Raw genomic sequence first — 20,826 nt, forward strand, 5'->3', positions numbered from 1 at the left:
GTCGAAACAGAAGGCTTTTTATCACAGGAAAAGAAATCAGCCCTCGACAACTTAACAGGCAGAAAAATATTTTTTTTGAAAAAATCCCTTAGCCCCGGGGTCACAATTTCATCAAAAATCTGATTTTCGGCCATTCACTCAAAAATGCGGCCAAACGGGTGCAAATGCTCTCCTGAGAGGTTTGCCGGTCGAAACAGAAGGCTTTTTATCTCAGGAAACGAAATCAGCCCTCGAAAACTTAACAGGCAGAAAAAGATTTTTTTGAAAAAAAATCCCTAAGCCCCGGGGTCACAATTTCATCAAAAATCTGACTTTCGGCCATTCAAACCAAAATGGAGCCAAACGGCTGCAAATGCTCCCCTGAGAGGTTTGGCGGTCGAAACAGAAGCCTTTGTATCACAGGAAAAGAAATCAGCCCTCGACAACTTAACCGGCAGAAAAAGATTTTTTTGAAAAAATCCCTAAGCCCCGGGGTCACAATTTCAAAAAAAATCTGACTTTCGGCCATTCACTCAAAAATGCTGCCAAACGGTTGCAAATGCTCCCCTGAGAGGTTTGGCGGTCGAAACAGATGGCTTTTTATCTCAGGTAAAGAAATCAGCCCTCGACAACTTAACGGGCAGAAAAAGATTTTTTTGAAAAAATCCCTAAGCCCCGGGGTCACAATTTCATCAAAAATCTGACTTTCGGCCATTCACTCAAAAATGCGGCCAAAAGGTTGCAAATGCTCCCCTGAGAGGTTTGGCGGTCGAAACCGAAGGCTTTTTATCACAGGAAAAGAAATCAGCCCTCGAAAACTTAACCGGCAGAAAAATCTGACTTTCGGCCATTCACTCAAAAATACTGCCAAACGGTTGCAAATGCTCCCCTGAGAGGTTTGGCGGTCGAAACAGAAGGCTTTTTATCTCAGGAAAAGAAATCAGCCCTCGAAAACTTAACAGGCAGAAAAATATTTTTTTGAAAAAATCCCTAAGCCCCGGGGTCACAATTTCATCAAAAATCTGACTTTCGGCCATTCACTCAAAAATGCTGCCAAACGGTTGCAAATGCTCCCCTGAGAGGTTTGGCGGTCGAAACAGAAGGCTTTTTATCTCAGTAAAAGAAATCAGCCCTCGACAACTTAACCGGCAGAAAAAGATTTTTTTGAAAAAATCCCTAAGCCCCGGGGTCACAATTTCATCAAAAATCTGACTTTCGGCCATTCACTCAAAAATGCTGCCAAACGGTTGCAAATGCTCCCCTGAGAGGTTTGGCGGTCGAAACAGAAGGCTTTTCATCTTAGGAAAAGAAATCAGCCCTCGACAACTTAACCGGCAGAAAAAGATTTTTTTGAAAAAATCCCTAAGCCCCGGGGTCACAATTTCATAAAAAATCTGACTTTCGGCCATTCACTCCAAATTGGTGCCAAACGGTTGCAAATGCTCCCCTGAGAGGTTTGGCGGTCGAAACAGAAGCCTTTGTATCACAGGAAAACAAATCAGCCCTCGACAACTTAACGGGCAGAAAAAGATTTTTTTGAAAAAATCCCTAAGCCCCCGGGGTCACAATTTCATCAAAAATCTGACTTTCGGCCATTCACTCAAAAATGCTGCCAAACGGTTGCAAATGCTCCCCTGAGAGGTTTGGCGGTCGAAACAGAAGGCTTTTTATGTCTGGAAAAGAAATCAGCCCTCGACAACTTAACCGGCAGAAAAAGATTTTTTTGAAAATATCCCTAAGCCCCGGGGTGACAATTTCATCAAAAATCTGACTTTCGGCCATTCACTCAAAAATGCGGCCAAACGGTTGCAAATGCTCCCCTGAGAGGTTTGGCGGTCGAAACCGAAGGCTTTTTATCACAGGAAAAGAAATCAGCCCTCGAAAACTTAACCGGCAGAAAAATCTGACTTTCGGCCATTCACTCAAAAATACTGCCAAACGGTTGCAAATACTCCCCTGAGAGGTTTGGCGGTCGAAACAGAAGGCTTTTTATCTCAGGAAAAGAAATCAGCCCTCGAAAACTTAACAGGCAGAAAAATATTTTTTTGAAAAAATCCCTAAGCCCCGGGGTCACAATTTAATCAAAAATCTGACTTTCGGCCATTCACTCAAAAATGCTGCCAAACGGTTGCAAATGCTCCCCTGAGAGGTTTGGCGGTCGAAACAGAAGGCTTTTTATCTCAGTAAAAGAAATCAGCCCTCGACAACTTAACCGGCAGAAAAAGATTTTTTTGAAAAAATCCCTAAGCCCCGGGGTCACAATTTCATCAAAAATCTGACTTTCGGCCATTCACTCAAAAATGCTGCCAAACGGTTGCAAATGCTCCCCTGAGAGGTTTGGCGGTCGAAACAGAAGGCTTTTCATCTTAGGAAAAGAAATCAGCCCTCGACAACTTAACCGGCAGAAAAAGATTTTTTTGAAAAAATCCCTAAGCCCCGGGGTCACAATTTCATAAAAAATCTGACTTTCGGCCATTCACTCCAAATTGGTGCCAAACGGTTGCAAATGCTCCCCTGAGAGGTTTGGCGGTCGAAACAGAAGCCTTTGTATCACAGGAAAACAAATCAGCCCTCGACAACTTAACGGGCAGAAAAAGATTTTTTTGAAAAAATCCCTAAGCCCCGGGGTCACAATTTCATCAAAAATCTGACTTTCGGCCATTCACTCAAAAATGCTGCCAAACGGTTGCAAATGCTCCCCTGAGAGGTTTGGCGGTCGAAACAGAAGGCTTTTTATGTCTGGAAAAGAAATCAGCCTTCGACAACTTAACCGGCAGAAAAAGATTTTTTTGAAAAAATCCCTAAGCCCCGGGGTGACAATTTCATCAAAAATCTGACTTTCGGCCATTCACTCAAAAATGCGGCCAAACGGTTGCAAATGCTCCCCTGAGAGGTTTGGCGGTCGAAACCGAAGGCTTTTTATCACAGGAAAAGAAATCAGCCCTCGAAAACTTAACCGGCAGAAAAATCTGACTTTCGGCCATTCACTCAAAAATACTGCCAAACGGTTGCAAATGCTCCCCTGAGAGGTTTGGCGGTCGAAACAGAAGGCTTTTTATCTCAGGAAAAGAAATCAGCCCTCGAAAACTTAACAGGCAGAAAAATATTTTTTTGAAAAAATCCCTAAGCCCCGGGGTCACAATTTAATCAAAAATCTGACTTTCGGCCATTCACTCAAAAATGCTGCCAAACGGTTGCAAATGCTCCCCTGAGAGGTTTGGCGGTCGAAACAGAAGCCTTTGTATCACAGGAAAAGAAATCAGCCCTCGAAAACTTAACCGGCAGAAAAAGATTTTTTTGAAAAAATCCCTAAGCCCCGGGGTCACAATTTCATCAAAAATCTGACTTTCGGCCATTCACTCTAAAATGCTGCCAAACGGTTGGAAATGCTCCCCTGAGAGGTTTGGCGGTCGAAACAGAAGGCTTTTTATCTCAGGAAAAGAAATCAGCCCTCGACAACTTAACCGGCAGAAAAAGATTTTTTTGAAAAAATCCCTAAGCCCCGGGGTCACAATTTCATCAAAAATCTGACTTTCGGCCATTCACTCAAAAATGCTGCCAAACGGTTGCAAATGCTCCCCTGAGAGGTTTGGCAGTCGAAACAGAAGGCTTTTCATCTTAGGAAAAGAAATCAGCCCTTGACAACTTAACCGGCAGAAAAAGATTTTTTTGAAAAAATCCCTAAGCAATTTCATAAAAAATCTGACTTTCGGCCATTCACTCCAAATTGGTGCCAAACGGTTGCAAATGCTCCCCTGAGAGGTTTGGCGGTCGAAACAGAAGCCTTTGTATCACAGGAAAACAAATCAGCCCTCGACAACTTAACGGGCAGAAAAAGATTTTTTTGAAAAAATCCCTAATCCCCGGGGTCACAATTTAATCAAAAATCTGACTTTCGGCCATTCACTCAAAAATGCTGCCAAACGGTTGCAAATGCTCCCCTGAGAGGTTTGGCGGTCGAAACAGAAGCCTTTGTATCACAGGAAAAGAAATCAGCCCTCGAAAACTTAACCGGCAGAAAAAGATTTTTTTGAAAAAATCCCTAAGCCCCGGGGTCACAATTTCATCAAAAATCTGACTTTCGGCCATTCACTCTAAAATGCTGCCAAACGGTTGGAAATGCTCCCCTGAGAGGTTTGGCGGTCGAAACAGAAGGCTTTTTATCTCAGGAAAAGAAATCAGCCCTCGACAACTTAACCGGCAGAAAAAGATTTTTTTGAAAAAATCCCTAAGACCCGGGGTCACAATTTCATCAAAAATCTGACTTTCGGCCATTCACTCAAAAATGCTGCCAAACGGTTGCAAATGCTCCCCTGAGAGGTTTGGCAGTCGAAACAGAAGGCTTTTCATCTTAGGAAAAGAAATCAGCCCTTGACAACTTAACCGGCAGAAAAAGATTTTTTTGAAAAAATCCCTAAGCAATTTCATAAAAAATCTGACTTTCGGCCATTCACTCCAAATTGGTGCCAAACGGTTGCAAATGCTCCCCTGAGAGGTTTGGCGGTCGAAACAGAAGCCTTTGTATCACAGGAAAACAAATCAGCCCTCGACAACTTAACGGGCAGAAAAAGATTTTTTTGAAAAAATCCCTAATCCCCGGGGTCACAATTTCATCAAAAATCTGACTTTCGGCCATTCACTCAAAAATGCTGCCAAACGGTTGCAAATGCTCCCCTGAGAGGTTTGGCGGTCGAAACAGAAGGCTTTGTATCACAGGAAAAGAAATCAGCCCTCGAAAACTTAACCGGCAGAAAAATATTTTTTTGAAAAAATCCCTAAGCCCCGGGGTCACAATTTCATCAAAAATCTGACTTTCGGCCATTCACTCAAAAATGCTGCGAAACGGTTGCAAATACTCCCCTGAGAGGTTTGGCGATCGAAACAGAAGCCTTTGTATCACAGGAAAAGAAATCAGCCCTCGAAAACTTAACCGGCAGAAAAGGTTTTTTTGAAAAAATCCCTAAGCCCCGGGGTCACAATTTCATCAAAAATCTGACTTTCGGCCATTCACTCAAAAATGCTGCCAAACGGTTGCAAATGCTCCCCTGAGAGTTTTGGCGGTCGAAACAGAAGGCTTTTCATCTTAGGAAAAGAAATCAGCCCTCGACAACTTAACCGGCAGAAAAAGATTCTTTTGAAAAAATCCCTAAGCCCCGGGGTCACAATTTCAAAAAAAATCTGACTTTCGGCCATTCACTCAAAAATGCTGCCAAACGGTTGCAAATGCTCCCCTGAGAGGTTTGGCGGTCGAAACAGAAGGCTTTTTATCTCAGGAAAAGAAATCAGCCCTCGACAACTTAACGGGCAGAAAAAGATTTTTTTGAAAAAATCCCTAAGCCCCGGGGTCACAATTTCATCAAAAATCTGACTTTCGGCCATTCACTCAAAAATGCGGCCAAACGGTTGCAAATGCTCCCCTGAGAGGTTTGGCGGTCGAAACCGATGGCTTTTTATCACAGGAAAAGAAATCAGCCCTCGAAAACTTAACCGGCAGAAAAATCTGACTTTCGGCCATTCACTCAAAAATGCTGCCAAACGGTTGCAAATGCTCCCCTGAGAGGTTTGGCGGTCGAAACAGAAGGCTTTTTATCTCAGGAAAAGTAATCAGCCCTCGAAAACTTAACAGGCAGAAAAATATTTTTTTGAAAAAATCCCTAAGCCCCGGGGTCACAATTTCATCAAAAATCTGACTTTCGGCCATTCACTCAAAAATGCTGCCAAACGGTTGCAAATGCTCCCCTGAGAGGTTTGGCGGTCGAAACAGAAGCCTTTGTATCACAGGAAAAGAAATCAGCCCTCGAAAACTTAACCGGCAGAAAAAGATTTTTTTGAAAAAATCCCTAAGCCCCGGGGTCACAATTTCATCAAAAATCTGACTTTCGGCCATTCACTCTAAAATGCTGCCAAACGGTTGGAAATGCTCCCCTGAGAGGTTTGGCGGTCGAAACAGAAGGCTTTTTATCTCAGGAAAAGAAATCAGCCCTCGACAACTTAACCGGCAGAAAAAGATTTTTTTGAAAAAATCCCTAAGCCCCGGGGTCACAATTTCATCAAAAATCTGACTTTCGGCCATTCACTCAAAAATGCTGCCAAACGGTTGCAAATGCTCCCCTGAGAGGTTTGGCAGTCGAAACAGAAGGCTTTTCATCTTAGGAAAAGAAATCAGCCCTTGACAACTTAACCGGCAGAAAAAGATTTTTTTGAAAAAATCCCTAAGCAATTTCATAAAAAATCTGACTTTCGGCCATTCACTCCAAATTGGTGCCAAACGGTTGCAAATGCTCCCCTGAGAGGTTTGGCGGTCGAAACAGAAGCCTTTGTATCACAGGAAAACAAATCAGCCCTCGACAACTTAACGGGCAGAAAAAGATTTTTTTGAAAAAATCCCTAATCCCCGGGGTCACAATTTAATCAAAAATCTGACTTTCGGCCATTCACTCAAAAATGCTGCCAAACGGTTGCAAATGCTCCCCTGAGAGGTTTGGCGGTCGAAACAGAAGCCTTTGTATCACAGGAAAAGAAATCAGCCCTCGAAAACTTAACCGGCAGAAAAAGATTTTTTTGAAAAAATCCCTAAGCCCCGGGGTCACAATTTCATCAAAAATCTGACTTTCGGCCATTCACTCTAAAATGCTGCCAAACGGTTGGAAATGCTCCCCTGAGAGGTTTGGCGGTCGAAACAGAAGGCTTTTTATCTCAGGAAAAGAAATCAGCCCTCGACAACTTAACCGGCAGAAAAAGATTTTTTTGAAAAAATCCCTAAGACCCGGGGTCACAATTTCATCAAAAATCTGACTTTCGGCCATTCACTCAAAAATGCTGCCAAACGGTTGCAAATGCTCCCCTGAGAGGTTTGGCAGTCGAAACAGAAGGCTTTTCATCTTAGGAAAAGAAATCAGCCCTTGACAACTTAACCGGCAGAAAAAGATTTTTTTGAAAAAATCCCTAAGCAATTTCATAAAAAATCTGACTTTCGGCCATTCACTCCAAATTGGTGCCAAACGGTTGCAAATGCTCCCCTGAGAGGTTTGGCGGTCGAAACAGAAGCCTTTGTATCACAGGAAAACAAATCAGCCCTCGACAACTTAACGGGCAGAAAAAGATTTTTTTGAAAAAATCCCTAATCCCCGGGGTCACAATTTCATCAAAAATCTGACTTTCGGCCATTCACTCAAAAATGCTGCCAAACGGTTGCAAATGCTCCCCTGAGAGGTTTGGCGGTCGAAACAGAAGGCTTTGTATCACAGGAAAAGAAATCAGCCCTCGAAAACTTAACCGGCAGAAAAATATTTTTTTGAAAAAATCCCTAAGCCCCGGGGTCACAATTTCATCAAAAATCTGACTTTCGGCCATTCACTCAAAAATGCTGCGAAACGGTTGCAAATACTCCCCTGAGAGGTTTGGCGATCGAAACAGAAGCCTTTGTATCACAGGAAAAGAAATCAGCCCTCGAAAACTTAACCGGCAGAAAAGGTTTTTTTGAAAAAATCCCTAAGCCCCGGGGTCACAATTTCATCAAAAATCTGACTTTCGGCCATTCACTCAAAAATGCTGCCAAACGGTTGCAAATGCTCCCCTGAGAGTTTTGGCGGTCGAAACAGAAGGCTTTTCATCTTAGGAAAAGAAATCAGCCCTCGACAACTTAACCGGCAGAAAAAGATTCTTTTGAAAAAATCCCTAAGCCCCGGGGTCACAATTTCAAAAAAAATCTGACTTTCGGCCATTCACTCAAAAATGCTGCCAAACGGTTGCAAATGCTCCCCTGAGAGGTTTGGCGGTCGAAACAGAAGGCTTTTTATCTCAGGAAAAGAAATCAGCCCTCGACAACTTAACGGGCAGAAAAAGATTTTTTTGAAAAAATCCCTAAGCCCCGGGGTCACAATTTCATCAAAAATCTGACTTTCGGCCATTCACTCAAAAATGCGGCCAAACGGTTGCAAATGCTCCCCTGAGAGGTTTGGCGGTCGAAACCGATGGCTTTTTATCACAGGAAAAGAAATCAGCCCTCGAAAACTTAACCGGCAGAAAAATCTGACTTTCGGCCATTCACTCAAAAATGCTGCCAAACGGTTGCAAATGCTCCCCTGAGAGGTTTGGCGGTCGAAACAGAAGGCTTTTTATCTCAGGAAAAGTAATCAGCCCTCGAAAACTTAACAGGCAGAAAAATATTTTTTTGAAAAAATCCCTAAGCCCCGGGGTCACAATTTCATCAAAAATCTGACTTTCGGCCATTCACTCAAAAATGCTGCCAAACGGTTTCAAATGCTCCCCTGAGAGGTTTGGCGGTCGAAACAGAAGCCTTTGTATCACAGGAAAAGAAATCAGCCCTCGAATACTTAACCGGCAGAAAAAGATTTTTTTGAAAAAATCCCTAAGCCCCGGGGTCACAATTTCATAAAAAATCTGACTTTTAGCCATTCACTCCAAATTGATGCCAAACGGTTGGAAATGCTCCCCTGAGAGGTTTGGTGGTCGAAACAGAAGCCTTTGTATCACAGGAAATGAAATCAGCCCTCAACAACTTAACGGGCAGAAAAAGATTTTTTTGAAAAAATCCCTAAGCCCCGGGGTCACAATTTCATCAAAAATCTGACTTTCGGCCATTCACTCAAAAATGCTGCCAAACGGTTGCAAATGCTCCCCTGAGAGGTTTGGCAGTCGAAACAGAAGGCTTTTCATCTTAGGAAAAGAAATCAGCCCTTGACAACTTAACCGGCAGAAAAAGATTTTTTTGAAAAAATCCCTAAGCAATTTCATAAAAAATCTGACTTTCGGCCATTCACTCCAAATTGGTGCCAAACGGTTGCAAATGCTCCCCTGAGAGGTTTGGCGGTCGAAACAGAAGCCTTTGTATCACAGGAAAACAAATCAGCCCTCGACAACTTAACAGGCAGAAAAATATTTTTTTGAAAAAATCCCTAAGCCCCGGGGTCACAATTTAATCAAAAATCTGACTTTCGGCCATTCACTCAAAAATGCTGCCAAACGGTTGCAAATGCTCCCCTGAGAGGTTTGGCGGTCGAAACAGAAGCCTTTGTATCACAGGAAAAGAAATCAGCCCTCGAAAACTTAACCGGCAGAAAAAGATTTTTTTGAAAAAATCCCTAAGCCCCGGGGTCACAATTTCATCAAAAATCTGACTTTCGGCCATTCACTCTAAAATGCTGCCAAACGGTTGGAAATGCTCCCCTGAGAGGTTTGGCGGTCGAAACAGAAGGCTTTTTATCTCAGGAAAAGAAATCAGCCCTCGACAACTTAACCGGCAGAAAAAGATTTTTTTGAAAAAATCCCTAAGCCCCGGGGTCACAATTTCATCAAAAATCTGACTTTCGGCCATTCACTCAAAAATGCTGCCAAACGGTTGCAAATGCTCCCCTGAGAGGTTTGGCAGTCGAAACAGAAGGCTTTTCATCTTAGGAAAAGAAATCAGCCCTTGACAACTTAACCGGCAGAAAAAGATTTTTTTGAAAAAATCCCTAAGCAATTTCATAAAAAATCTGACTTTCGGCCATTCATTCCAAATTGGTGCCAAACGGTTGCAAATGCTCCCCTGAGAGGTTTGGCGGTCGAAACAGAAGCCTTTGTATCACAGGAAAACAAATCAGCCCTCGACAACTTAACGGGCAGAAAAAGATTTTTTTGAAAAAATCCCTAATCCCCGGGGTCACAATTTAATCAAAAATCTGACTTTCGGCCATTCACTCAAAAATGCTGCCAAACGGTTGCAAATGCTCCCCTGAGAGGTTTGGCGGTCGAAACAGAAGCCTTTGTATCACAGGAAAAGAAATCAGCCCTCGAAAACTTAACCGGCAGAAAAAGATTTTTTTGAAAAAATCCCTAAGCCCCGGGGTCACAATTTCATCAAAAATCTGACTTTCGGCCATTCACTCTAAAATGCTGCCAAACGGTTGGAAATGCTCCCCTGAGAGGTTTGGCGGTCGAAACAGAAGGCTTTTTATCTCAGGAAAAGAAATCAGCCCTCGACAACTTAACCGGCAGAAAAAGATTTTTTTGAAAAAATCCCTAAGACCCGGGGTCACAATTTCATCAAAAATCTGACTTTCGGCCATTCACTCAAAAATGCTGCCAAACGGTTGCAAATGCTCCCCTGAGAGGTTTGGCAGTCGAAACAGAAGGCTTTTCATCTTAGGAAAAGAAATCAGCCCTTGACAACTTAACCGGCAGAAAAAGATTTTTTTGAAAAAATCCCTAAGCAATTTCATAAAAAATCTGACTTTCGGCCATTCACTCCAAATTGGTGCCAAACGGTTGCAAATGCTCCCCTGAGAGGTTTGGCGGTCGAAACAGAAGCCTTTGTATCACAGGAAAACAAATCAGCCCTCGACAACTTAACGGGCAGAAAAAGATTTTTTTGAAAAAATCCCTAATCCCCGGGGTCACAATTTCATCAAAAATCTGACTTTCGGCCATTCACTCAAAAATGCTGCCAAACGGTTGCAAATGCTCCCCTGAGAGGTTTGGCGGTCGAAACAGAAGGCTTTGTATCACAGGAAAAGAAATCAGCCCTCGAAAACTTAACCGGCAGAAAAATATTTTTTTGAAAAAATCCCTAAGCCCCGGGGTCACAATTTCATCAAAAATCTGACTTTCGGCCATTCACTCAAAAATGCTGCGAAACGGTTGCAAATACTCCCCTGAGAGGTTTGGCGATCGAAACAGAAGCCTTTGTATCACAGGAAAAGAAATCAGCCCTCGAAAACTTAACCGGCAGAAAAGGTTTTTTTGAAAAAATCCCTAAGCCCCGGGGTCACAATTTCATCAAAAATCTGACTTTCGGCCATTCACTCAAAAATGCTGCCAAACGGTTGCAAATGCTCCCCTGAGAGTTTTGGCGGTCGAAACAGAAGGCTTTTCATCTTAGGAAAAGAAATCAGCCCTCGACAACTTAACCGGCAGAAAAAGATTCTTTTGAAAAAATCCCTAAGCCCCGGGGTCACAATTTCAAAAAAAATCTGACTTTCGGCCATTCACTCAAAAATGCTGCCAAACGGTTGCAAATGCTCCCCTGAGAGGTTTGGCGGTCGAAACAGAAGGCTTTTTATCTCAGGAAAAGAAATCAGCCCTCGACAACTTAACGGGCAGAAAAAGATTTTTTTGAAAAAATCCCTAAGCCCCGGGGTCACAATTTCATCAAAAATCTGACTTTCGGCCATTCACTCAAAAATGCGGCCAAACGGTTGCAAATGCTCCCCTGAGAGGTTTGGCGGTCGAAACCGATGGCTTTTTATCACAGGAAAAGAAATCAGCCCTCGAAAACTTAACCGGCAGAAAAATCTGACTTTCGGCCATTCACTCAAAAATGCTGCCAAACGGTTGCAAATGCTCCCCTGAGAGGTTTGGCGGTCGAAACAGAAGGCTTTTTATCTCAGGAAAAGTAATCAGCCCTCGAAAACTTAACAGGCAGAAAAATATTTTTTTGAAAAAATCCCTAAGCCCCGGGGTCACAATTTCATCAAAAATCTGACTTTCGGCCATTCACTCAAAAATGCTGCCAAACGGTTGCAAATGCTCCCCTGAGAGGTTTGGCGGTCGAAACAGAAGCCTTTGTATCACAGGAAAAGAAATCAGCCCTCGAATACTTAACCGGCAGAAAAAGATTTTTTTGAAAAAATCCCTAAGCCCCGGGGTCACAATTTCATAAAAAATCTGACTTTTAGCCATTCACTCCAAATTGATGCCAAACGGTTGGAAATGCTCCCCTGAGAGGTTTGGTGGTCGAAACAGAAGCCTTTGTATCACAGGAAATGAAATCAGCCCTCAACAACTTAACGGGCAGAAAAAGATTTTTTTGAAAAAATCCCTAAGCCCCGGGGTCACAATTTCATCAAAAATCTGACTTTCGGCCATTCACTCAAAAATGCTGCCAAACGGTTGCAAATGCTCCCCTGAGAGGTTTGGCAGTCGAAACAGAAGGCTTTTCATCTTAGGAAAAGAAATCAGCCCTTGACAACTTAACCGGCAGAAAAAGATTTTTTTGAAAAAATCCCTAAGCAATTTCATAAAAAATCTGACTTTCGGCCATTCACTCCAAATTGGTGCCAAACGGTTGCAAATGCTCCCCTGAGAGGTTTGGCGGTCGAAACAGAAGCCTTTGTATCACAGGAAAACAAATCAGCCCTCGACAACTTAACGGGCAGAAAAAGATTTTTTTGAAAAAATCCCTAATCCCCGGGGTCACAATTTAATCAAAAATCTGACTTTCGGCCATTCACTCAAAAATGCTGCCAAACGGTTGCAAATGCTCCCCTGAGAGGTTTGGCGGTCGAAACAGAAGCCTTTGTATCACAGGAAAAGAAATCAGCCCTCGAAAACTTAACCGGCAGAAAAAGATTTTTTTGAAAAAATCCCTAAGCCCCGGGGTCACAATTTCATCAAAAATCTGACTTTCGGCCATTCACTCTAAAATGCTGCCAAACGGTTGGAAATGCTCCCCTGAGAGGTTTGGCGGTCGAAACAGAAGGCTTTTTATCTCAGGAAAAGAAATCAGCCCTCGACAACTTAACCGGCAGAAAAAGATTTTTTTGAAAAAATCCCTAAGACCCGGGGTCACAATTTCATCAAAAATCTGACTTTCGGCCATTCACTCAAAAATGCTGCCAAACGGTTGCAAATGCTCCCCTGAGAGGTTTGGCAGTCGAAACAGAAGGCTTTTCATCTTAGGAAAAGAAATCAGCCCTTGACAACTTAACCGGCAGAAAAAGATTTTTTTGAAAAAATCCCTAAGCAATTTCATAAAAAATCTGACTTTCGGCCATTCACTCCAAATTGGTGCCAAACGGTTGCAAATGCTCCCCTGAGAGGTTTGGCGGTCGAAACAGAAGCCTTTGTATCACAGGAAAACAAATCAGCCCTCGACAACTTAACGGGCAGAAAAAGATTTTTTTGAAAAAATCCCTAATCCCCGGGGTCACAATTTCATCAAAAATCTGACTTTCGGCCATTCACTCAAAAATGCTGCCAAACGGTTGCAAATGCTCCCCTGAGAGGTTTGGCGGTCGAAACAGAAGGCTTTGTATCACAGGAAAAGAAATCAGCCCTCGAAAACTTAACCGGCAGAAAAATATGTTTTTGAAAAAATCCCTAAGCCCCGGGGTCACAATTTCATCAAAAATCTGACTTTCGGCCATTCACTCAAAAATGCTGCGAAACGGTTGCAAATACTCCCCTGAGAGGTTTGGCGATCGAAACAGAAGCCTTTGTATCACAGGAAAAGAAATCAGCCCTCGAAAACTTAACCGGCAGAAAAGGTTTTTTTGAAAAAATCCCTAAGCCCCGGGGTCACAATTTCATCAAAAATCTGACTTTCGGCCATTCACTCAAAAATGCTGCCAAACGGTTGCAAATGCTCCCCTGAGAGTTTTGGCGGTCGAAACAGAAGGCTTTTCATCTTAGGAAAAGAAATCAGCCCTCGACAACTTAACCGGCAGAAAAAGATTCTTTTGAAAAAATCCCTAAGCCCCGGGGTCACAATTTCAAAAAAAATCTGACTTTCGGCCATTCACTCAAAAATGCTGCCAAACGGTTGCAAATGCTCCCCTGAGAGGTTTGGCGGTCGAAACAGAAGGCTTTTTATCTCAGGAAAAGAAATCAGCCCTCGACAACTTAACGGGCAGAAAAAGATTTTTTTGAAAAAATCCCTAAGCCCCGGGGTCACAATTTCATCAAAAATCTGACTTTCGGCCATTCACTCAAAAATGCGGCCAAACGGTTGCAAATGCTCCCCTGAGAGGTTTGGCGGTCGAAACCGAAGGCTTTTTATCACAGGAAAAGAAATCAGCCCTCAAAAACTTAACCGGCAGAAAAATCTGACTTTCGGCCATTCACTCAAAAATGCTGCCAAACGGTTGCAAATGCTCCCCTGAGAGGTTTGGCGGTCGAAACAGAAGGCTTTTTATCTCAGGAAAAGTAATCAGCCCTCGAAAACTTAACAGGCAGAAAAATATTTTTTTGAAAAAATCCCTAAGCCCCGGGGTCACAATTTCATCAAAAATCTGACTTTCGGCCATTCACTCAAAAATGCTGCCAAACGGTTGCAAATGCTCCCCTGAGAGGTTTGGCGGTCGAAACAGAAGCCTTTGTATCACAGGAAAAGAAATCAGCCCTCGAATACTTAACCGGCAGAAAAAGATTTTTTTGAAAAAATCCCTAAGCCCCGGGGTCACAATTTCATCAAAAATCTGACTTTCGGCCATTCACTCAAAAATGCTGCCAAACGGTTGCAAATGCTCCCCTGAGAGGTTTGGCGGTCGAAACAGAAGGCTTTTTATCTCAGGAAAAGAAATCAGCCCTCGACAACTTAACCGGCAGAAAAAGATTTTTTTGAAAAAATCCCTAAGCCCCGGGGTCACAATTTCATCAAAAATCTGACTTTCGGCCATTCACTCAAAAATGCTGCCAAACGGTTGCAAATGCTCCCCTGAGAGGTTTGGCGGTCGAAACAGAAGGCTTTTCATCTTAGGAAAAGAAATCAGCCCTGACAACTTAACGGGCAGAATAAGATTTTTTTGAAAAAATCCCTAAGCCCCGGGGTCACAATTTCATAAAAAATCTGACTTTCGGCCATTCACTCCAAATTGGTGCCAAACGGTTGCAAATGCTCCCCTGAGAGGTTTGGCGGTCGAAACAGAAGCCTTTGTATCACAGGAAAACAAATCAGCCCTCGACAACTTAACGGGCAGAAAAAGATTTTTTTGAAAAAATCCCTAAGCCCCGGGGTCACAATTTCATCAAAAATCTGACTTTCGGCCATTCACTCAAAAATGCTGCCAAACGGTTGCAAATGCTCCCCTGAGAGGTTTGGCGGTCGAAACAGAAGGCTTTTTATGTCAGGAAAAGAAATCAGCCCTCGACAACTTAACCGGCAGAAAAAGATTTTTTTGAAAAAATCCCTAAGCCCCGGGGTCACAATTTCATCAAAAATCTGACTTTCGGCCATTCACTCAAAATTGCGGCCAAACGGTTGCAAATGCTCCCCTGAGAGGTTTGGCGGTCGAAACCGAAGGCTTTTTATCACAGGAAAAGAAATCAGCCCTCGAAAACTTAACCGGCAGAAAAATCTGACTTTCGGCCATTCACTCAAAAATACTGCCAAACGGTTGCAAATGCTCCCCTGAGAGGTTTGGCAGTCGAAACAGAAGGCTTTTCATCTTAGGAAAAGAAATCAGCCCTTGACAACTTAACCGGCAGAAAAAGATTTTTTTGAAAAAATCCCTAAGCCCACAATTTCACAATTTCATAAAAAATCTGACTTTCAAATGCTCCCCTGAGAGGTTTGGCGGTCGAAACAGAAGCCTTTTTATCACAGGAAAAGAAATCAGCCCTCGAAAACGTAACCGGCAGAAAAATCCGACTTTCGGCCATTCACTCAAAAATACAGCCAAACGGTTGCAAATGCTCCCCTGAGAGGTTTGGCGGTCGAAACAGAAGGCTTTTTATCACAGGAAAAGAAATCAGCCTTCGACAACTTAACAGGCAGAAAAATATTTTTTTGAAAAAATCCCTAATCCCCGGGGTCACAATTTCATCAAAAATCTGATTTTCGGCCATTCACTCAAAAATGCGGCCAAACGGGTGCAAATGCTCTCCTGAGAGGTTTGCCGGTCGAAACAGAAGGCTTTTTATCTCAGGAAACGAAATCAGCCCTCGAAAACTTAACAGGCAGAAAAAGATTTTTTTGAAAAAAATCCCTAAGCCCCGGGGTCACAATTTCATCAAAAATCTGACTTTCGGCCATTCAATCCAAAATGGTGCCAAACGGCTGCAAATGCTCCCCTGAGAGGTTTGGCGGTCGAAACAGAAGCCTTTGTATCACAGGAAAAGAAATCAGCCCTCGAAAACTTAACCGGCAGAAAAATATTTTTTTGAAAAAATCCCTAAGCCCCGGGGTCACAATTTCATCAAAAATCTGACTTTCGGCCATTCACTCAAAAATGCTGCCAAACGGTTGCAAATGTTCCCCTGAGAGGTTTGGCGGTCGAAACAGAAGGTTTTTTATCACAGGAAAAGAAATCAGCCCTCGAAAACTTAACCGGCAGAAAAAGATTTTTTTGAAAAAATCCCTAAGCCCCGGGGTCACAATTTCATCAAAAATCTGACTTTCGGCCATTCACTCAAAAATGCGGCCAAACGGTTGCAAATGCTCCCCTGAGAGGTTTGGCGGTCGAAACCGAAGGCTTTTTATCACAGGAAAAGAAATCAGCCCTCGAAAACTTAACCGGCAGAAAAATCTGACTTTCGGCCATTCACTCAAAAATACTGCCAAACGGTTGCAAATGCTCCCCTGAGAGGTTTGGCGGTCGAAACAGAAGGCTTTTTATCTCAGGAAAAGAAATCAGCCCTCGAAAACTTAACAGGCAGAAAAATATTTTTTTGAAAAAATCCCTAAGCCCCGGGGTCACAATTTCATCAAAAATCTGACTTTCGTCCATTCACTCAAAAATGCTGCCAAACGGTTGCAAATGCTCCCCTGAGAGGTTTGGCGGTCGAAACAGAAGCCTTTGTATCACAGGAAAAGAAATCAGCCCTCGAAAACTTAACGGGCAGAAAAAGATTTTTTTGAAAAAATCCCTAAGCCCCGGGGTCACAATTTCATCAAAAATCTGACTTTCGGCCATTCACTCAAAAATGCTGCCAAACGGTTGCAAATGCTCCCCTGAGAGGTTTGGCGGTCGAAACAGAAGGCTTTTTATCTCAGGAAAAGAAATCAGCCCTCGACAACTTAACCGGCAGAAAAAGATTTTTTTGAAAAAATCCCTAAGCCCCGGGGTCACAATTTCATCAAAAATCTGACTTTCGGCCATTCACTCAAAAATGCTGCCAAACGGTTGCAAATGTTCCCCTGAGAGGTTTGGCGGTCGAAACAGAAGGCTTTTTATCACAGGAAAAGAAATCAGCCCTCGAAAACTTAACCGGCAGAAAAAGATTTTTTTGAAAAAATCCCTAAGCCCCGGGGTCACAATTTCATCAAAAATCTGACTTTCGGCCATTCACTCAAAAATGCGGCCAAACGGTTGCAAATGCTCCCCTGAGAGGTTTGGCGGTCGAAACCGAAGGCTTTTTATCACAGGAAAAGAAATCAGCCCTCGAAAACTTAACCGGCAGAAAAATCTGACTTTCGGCCATTCACTCAAAAATACTGCCAAACGGTTGCAAATGCTCCCCTGAGAGGTTTGGTGGTCGAAACAGAAGGCTTTTTATCTCAGGAAAAGAAATCAGCCCTCGAAAACTTAACAGGCAGAAAAATATTTTTTTGAAAAAATCCCTAAGCCCCGGGGTCACAATTTCATCAAAAATCTGACTTTCGGCCATTCACTCAAAAATGCTGCCAAACGGTTGCAAATGCTCCCCTGAGATGTTTGGCGGTCGAAACAGAAGCCTTTGTATCACAGGAAAAGAAATCAGCCCTCGAAAACTTAACTGGCAGAAAAAGATTTTTTTGAAAAAATCCCTAAGCCCCGGGGTCACAATTTCATCAAAAATCTGACTTTCGGCCATTCACTCAAAAATGCTGCCAAACGGTTGCAAATGCTCCCCTGAGAGGTTTGGCGGTCGAAACAGAAGGCTTTTTATCTCAGGAAAAGAAATCAGCCCTCGACAACTTAACCGGCAGAAAAAGATTTTTTTGAAAAAATCCCTAAGCCCCGGGGTCACAATTTCATCAAAAATCTGACTTTCGGCCATTCACTCAAAAATGCTGCCAAACGGTTGCAAATGCTCCCCTGAGAGGTTTGGCGGTCGAAACAGAAGGCTTTTCATCTTAGGAAAAGAAATCAGCCCTCGACAACTTAACCGGCAGAAAAAGATTTTTTTGAAAAAATCCCTAAGCCCCGGGGTCACAATTTCATAAAAAATCTGACTTTCGGCCATTCACTCCAAATTGGTGCCAAACGGTTGCAAATGCTCCCCTGAGAGGTTTGGCGGTCGAAACAGAAGCCTTTGTATCACAGGAAAACAAATCAGCCCTCGACAACTTAACGGGCAGAAAAAGATTTTTTTGAAAAAATCCCTAAGCCCCGGGGTCACAATTTCATCAAAAATCTGACTTTCGGCCATTCACTCAAAAATGCTGCCAAACGGTTGCAAATGCTCCCCTGAGAGGTTTGGCGGTCGAAACAGAAGGCTTTTTATGTCTGGAAAAGAAATCAGCCCTCGACAACTTAACAGGCAGAAAAAGATTTTTTTGAAAAAATCCCTAAGCCCCGGGGTCACAATTTCATCAAAAATCTGACTTTCGGCCATTCACTCAAAAATGCGGCCAAATGGTTGCAAATGCTCCCCTGAGAGGTTTGGCGGTCGAAACAGAAGGCTTTTTATCACAGGAAAAGAAATCAGCCCTCGAAAACTTAACAGGCAGAAAAAGATTTTTTTGAAAAAATCCCTAAGCCCCGGGGTCACAATTTCATCAAAAATCTGACTTTCGGCCATTCACGCAAAAATGGGGCCAAACGGTTGCAAATGCTCCCCTGAGAGGTTTGGCGGTCGAAACCCAAGGCTTTTTATCACAGGAAAAGAAATCAGCCCTCGAAAACTTAACCGGCAGAAAAATCTGACTTTCGGCCATTCACTCAAAAATACTGCGAAACGGTTGCAAATGCTCGCCTGAGAGGTTTGGCGGTCGAAACAGAAGGCTTTTTATCTCAGGAAAAGAAATCAGCCCTCGAAAACTTAACAGTAAGAAAAATATTTTTTTGAAAAAATCCCTAAGCCCCGGGGTCACAATTTCATCAAAAATCTGACTTTCGGCCATTCACTCAAAAATGCTGCCAAACGGTTGCAAATGCTCCCCTGAGAGGTTTGGCGGTCGAAACCGAAGGCTTTTTATCACAGGAAAAGAAATCAGCCCTCGAAAACTTAACCGGCAGAAAAATCTGACTTTCGGCCATTCACTCAAAAATGCTGCCAAACGGTTGGAAATGCTCCCCTGAGAGGTTTGGCGGTCGAAACAGAAGGCTTTTTATCTCAGGAAAAGAAATCAGCCCTCGAAAACTTAACTGGCAGAAAAAGATTTTTTTGAAAAAATCCCTAAGCCCCGGGGTCACAATTTCATCAAAAATCTGACTTTCGGCCATTCACTCCAAAATGGTGCCAAACGGTTGCAAATGCTCCCCTGAGAGGTTTGGCGGTCGAAACAGAAGGCTTTTTATCTCAGGAAAAGAAATCAGCCCTCGACAACTTAACCGGCAGAAAAAGATTTTTTTGAAAAAATCCCTAAGCCCCGGGGTCACAATTTCATCAAAAATCTGACTTTCGGCCATTCACTCAAAAATGCTGCCAAACGGTTGCAAATGCTCCCCTGAGAGGTTTGGCGGTCGAAACAGAAGGCTTTTCATCTTAGGAAAAGAAATCAGCCCTCGACAACTTAACCGGCAGAAAAAGATTTTTTTGAAAAAATCCCTAAGCCCCGGGGTCACAATTTCATAAAAAATCTGACTTTCGGCCATTCACTCCAAATTGGTGCCAAACGGTTGCAAATGCTCCCCTGAGAGGTTTGGCGGTCGAAACAGAAGCCTTTGTATCACAGGAAAACAAATCAGCCCTCGACAACTTAACGGGCAGAAAAAGATTTTTTTGAAAAAATCCCTAAGCCCCGGGGTCACAATTTCATCAAAAATCTGACTTTCGGCCATTCACTCAAAAATGCTGCCAAACGGTTGCAAATGCTCCCCTGAGAGGTTTGGCGGTCGAAACAGAAGGCTTTTTATGTCTGGAAAAGAAATCAGCCCTCGACAACTTAACAGGCAGAAAAAGATTTTTTTGAAAAAATCCCTAAGCCCCGGGGTCACAATTTCATCAAAAATCTGACTTTCGGCCATTCACTCAAAAATGCGGCCAAATGGTTGCAAATGCTCCCCTGAGAGGTTTGGCGGTCGAAACAGAAGGCTTTTTATCACAGGAAAAGAAATCAGCCCTCGAAAACTTAACAGGCAGAAAAAGATTTTTTTGAAAAAATCCCTAAGCCCCGGGGTCACAATTTCATCAAAAATCTGACTTTCGGCCATTCACGCAAAAATGGGGCCAAACGGTTGCAAATGCTCCCCTGAGAGGTTTGGCGGTCGAAACCCAAGGCTTTTTATCACAGGAAAAGAAATCAGCCCTCGAAAACTTAACCGGCAGAAAAATCTGACTTTCGGCCATTCACTCAAAAATACTGCGAAACGGTTGCAAATGCTCGCCTGAGAGGTTTGGCGGTAGAAACAGAAGGCTTTTTATCTCAGGAAAAGAAATCAGCCCTCGAAAACTTAACAGTAAGAAAAATATTTTTTTGAAAAAATCCCTAAGCCCCGGGGTCACAATTTCATCAAAAATCTGACTTTCGGCCATTCACTCAAAAATGCTGCCAAACGGTTGCAAATGCTCCCCTGAGAGGTTTGGCGGTCGAAACCGAAGGCTTTTTATCACAGGAAAAGAAATCAGCCCTCGAAAACTTAACCGGCAGAAAAATCTGACTTTCGGCCATTCACTCAAAAATACTGCCAAACGGTTGCAAATGCTCCCCTGAGAGGTTTGGCGGTCGAAACAGAAGGCTTTTTATCTCAGGAAAAGAAATCAGCCCTCGAAAACTTAACAGGCAGAAAAATATTTTTTTGAAAAAATCCCTAAGCCCCGGGGTCACAATTTCATCAAAAATCTGACTTTCGGCCATTCACTCAAAAATGCTGCCAAACGGTTGGAAATGCTCCCCTGAGAGGTTTGGCGGTCGAAACAGAAGGCTTTTTATCTCAGGAAAAGAAATCAGCCCTCGACAACTTAACCGGCAGAAAAAGATTTTTTTGAAAAAATCCCTAAGCCCCGGGGTCACAATTTCATCAAAAATCTGACTTTCGGCCA

The sequence above is a fragment of the Podarcis muralis genome, chromosome 6 (genome assembly GCF_964188315.1).
Source record: "Podarcis muralis chromosome 6, rPodMur119.hap1.1, whole genome shotgun sequence".
Taxonomy (NCBI): domain Eukaryota; kingdom Metazoa; phylum Chordata; class Lepidosauria; order Squamata; family Lacertidae; genus Podarcis; species Podarcis muralis.